Source organism: Lycorma delicatula, chromosome 5 (genome assembly GCF_047948215.1).
Source record: "Lycorma delicatula isolate Av1 chromosome 5, ASM4794821v1, whole genome shotgun sequence".
Lineage (NCBI taxonomy): Eukaryota > Metazoa > Arthropoda > Insecta > Hemiptera > Fulgoridae > Lycorma > Lycorma delicatula.
In genome coordinates, this window is record NC_134459.1 from 81,583,555 (window position 1) to 81,587,967 (window position 4,413).

The window sequence follows — 4,413 nt, forward strand, 5'->3', positions numbered from 1 at the left end:
TATATAGAAAAGATATGTATTAACTGAAACTGAGTGCTTCAATTATTTTTACTGAATTTTAATTATTGTTTGAATGATTATAATACTATGATACAAAGCTAGATTATTTTTTATTACAGTTTATAAATATAAAAATATAATTAATATATTCTTTTTTATGTAAAAATTTTAATTTTATAATTTTTTTATTATATTTTTTTTACAAATAAAAGAAATATATATATAAATATATATAATAAATAAATTTGTTTAATTTTGTTACTATTATTATTATTTGTACAATATATTTGTAGAGTGCATGTGTTTATATTAATAATAAATATATATATATATAAATAAATATATATATATATATTATAAATATTACTGAAAAGATCTGCCAAAGAAGAACTTATAAAAGAATCTTAGCAGAATTTTCTTTTAAATACTACGTATTTAAGGTGCCGTTTTTTAAAAAAATTAAAAAGAGTGAACAATATTATGAACTCTTCCTACTATGAATGCTTGGACTTCGATCGAAAAAAATTATGGTCGCTGAACGGGTGTGTGATTATTATTTTACTATTAGACTTATAGTTATGTATAAAAATTAATTAATAAATTGCTTGTCTAGGACATGACACGCAATCGAATAATATTAATTAGATTATATAATAGTTATTATTTTTTAAATAAAAGTTATAAATGAATTAAAAAAGTGAATCTATGTACAATTTTTGTAAATCTCAGTTCTTAAGTTCTGATAATATATCCGTGTTAATTGTAGATATAATTATATAAATAAATATAGACTGTATACATAAAATAAAATTCTTGTACAGGCCTTTGGCGCGAAACGCCGCGAGCGAATCTCTGCTGAGTAATTATAAATATTATTACTAGTTACTACATAATTAATTAAAAAATTACATATTTTTTTTTTTATCAGTGTAATTGTATTAGAGTTATAAAATATATATAATTGTAAATTGTTTTATTTTGTCAATTTTATTATAATTATTATTGTTTTGTATGAAATTAGTCAGTTAAAAATTGGTGGCGTCGTGTTTAATAATTTTACTGTTCTTACGTGCAGCTTAATTTAAGATAAAACTGACAAGCATTTTTATTTTTATTAATAAAAAAAAGACAATCGCTGTTATTCAGATATTAGTAATCAAGATAAATATTCAAATTCAAACCAATTTACATATAAATTATAATTATTTAAAATATTAAATAAAAAATTAATTATTATTTCATTGTAAAGGCGTCTTATTTTTCTACAAATGTTTTACATGAAATAAATTAGATAGTTGATATAAAAAATATTAAAACTGAAGAAAGGAACACAATAAAATAAATTTTTAAAAAATTTTGGGCGTATTTGACTAAAACATTATTTGTTGTATTGTAGTAGAAGAGTTGAAATTAAAAAAAGTATTCTAAGTAATTCCATTAAAATGTAAAATAACTTATATGGTTGAAAACTGTAAAAGACAAAATTCTTCTAATTCTGAATACCTTCTTATATAAAATAAACACACGCGCGCGCGCACACACACACACACACACACAACTAAAAGAAAATTATACGTAGCTAAAAATTTATACATTTATTGTGTGCTTAAATTGTTAATTTATGCAATGAATTATATAACGCTTCTTATGAATTATATGTTACGATAAATAAATCATTGATAAAAATAAATAAATAGAAAAATAAATATTATTTCAAGTATATAAATATTTCAAAAAATGATATGACTTATTTAAAATAGTAAGTAATTTAAAAATATTATTTTAAAAGTTAACAAAATAAATTCTGAAAGAAATATATTTTTCCGATCATATTTTTCTGATCATTCAGTTTCCCAATAACTTATCTAGCTGAAAACATTTTATTGTAACTTCTTCAAAACTTATTATACTCAAATCCCCTTTTTTGAGGGAAATCTAAATCATTAAAAAGAAAAAAAATTCTAAAATTTTGAATTATATTGTAGGCTATTTGATTGTTACTGATAAAATCCTTTTGAGAAAAAAATGATAAATATTATGCAAATAAGTTCACAGGTCCTAAAATATAAAACATTAGATATGATTATAATTTCAACCGAAGTTGATTTGACCTTTTATTTGGATTAATTCTATACATTAAATTTTTTGAAAAAAATTTAAGTTTAATTTTAATTTTTTAAGAGTTAGGGAAAATGTTTTAAAAAGTTTTCTTTTTATGCAAGTACGATTTGATAAATTTTTTCTTTCTGTTTTTGCTAATAATTAAATAATATATTAAAATATAAAAAATAAATATTTACGGAAAACAGTATTATACATTACACAAATAACATATCTTTTAAACCCTACAAATTTAAGTAGAAATTCTTAACGACTAGGGACGTTGGGTAAGTAAAATAATTTTTACATAATCAAAACCTATTTTAGTTTATCATTTTTAATGAAAAAAAAATGAATTAACACTAAACAAAATAACTATGAGAAATTTCGCAGATTTTTTAAGATCTGATTTCCTTAAATTATTAATATAATTCAGCATGCAACACGCTAACAAAACATGCTGTGCTATTAATATCTTTCGTATTAATAGGAATTTATATAGTACAGATGATGAAATTTTTTGCAGATTAAAAAAAGATTTCATTTTTTGTTCTTTATTACTAAAATAAGAAAATTAGATGATGCAAAATAAAATCTATAATTTGTATGTATTCTTTGATTCAGTTTTAAATAAACATACTATATCCCAATAAAGAAAATATAATTTAAAAAATTAATAATTGAGTTCAAGATAAATAATTTAAAAAAAAAGAAAAAGTAAATGATATTAAATTAGAAAATTAAATTTATTATTTTTTAAAATTGAGTACTATGAGCATCGACGTCTAAGGTCATTAGCCATCATCGCATTCTTTAAAACAAAAGAACAAAGCACCCGTAGGGTCGTCATATGTAAGGGGGTATAGAGCCCTTAAATTCTAATAAAACACAAAATAAACATGAAATATTAATTAAAATACACATATATTACCTACAGGATCTAAAGAGCCCTGACAACAAAACTTTTTTTTGAAAACAAAAATTTTAAACGCAAACATAAAACATACATTTAAAGAAAATACACAGAAAAATTTTGACAATACCGCGTAATTTTGAGATAGTATTGTTTGACTTCCCACATTTTGTTTGATTTTGTTATTTCATTTTTTTTATTTACTCAGGGAATTTTATCAAGAATAATACATACTGGTTGCTAGGGGAAACAACTATCTTTTCTTCTTTGCCAATTTCTAAATCAGCGGCAATATTATTCCTTAGTCCGTGTCTCTTTCTGAGGTTTTCGTAAATTGTACACTCTTCTGGTCGATGCTTAACAGTAAATGGTTTATCTCATACATTGCAAATTGATCTTTCATCGCCGGTTAACAAATATGAATTTGTTATTCACGTGTGACTGATTCTGAGTCTGGTCATCGCCACTTGTTTCTGGTGAATCAATTTCGTGTCACTCTTCCATTTATATGGTGTAATTTTAATTACATTTAATTTTATTATTAGTATCTGAATGACAGTAAAAATTATTATTATTACTATATTAAATAATTTTTTTTAACATAAAAATTTTAATACATTTTCTATAATTAAAAATTTAATATAATAATTAATATTATAGTTAACCTATCCAATTATTAATTCCGTAAAAATAGATTGTGATATTATATAAAGTCGTTTAGCTCAAAATAAATTTGTTCTTTATACTTTGCCTCCAGCAAATACATAAATAAGGATATGTGTAAAATTTTTGTATTCTTACAAATGTTATTTATAAAATATTAAATTAGTTTATTATTCAATTTAATATTATTATTTTGTTCCTTATTAAAATAATATTTCTTTTTAATATTGTATTTATGTTGTTTATAATTTAATTTTTGATTTACATTAAAATTATATGTTATATTTGAAAAAAAAATTGAAATTACAAACTACATTTAATGCATAATAAAATGTGTTGAACATATGTTATTATAATAATTAAAAGAAAAAAAAGATTATTATTCACCGTTTCATTCATTAGACTTACCAGTAACAATTGTAGTATATCGTTTTTTCGGTCAATGAACTTTTATTTCGTTTTTCTTTGTTTCATAATTGAAAAAAAGTTCGCAAACAATCGAATTTTTTCAATCATGAATAAATTAAAATCTTTTTTTAATTCACTTTAATTCTAATACTACAAAATCGTCTTAATTAGAGTAAAAATCAAAATTTGGTTTAAGTAATATGTTTATTAAAAAAACATTATTTTAAAGATCTAAAATGAAAACAGGATTTATCATTTAAACATTACAATCTATAATTTACCATGATATCTTTCACCAAATGTTTTTGTATCAAAAACAAAGGAATTCT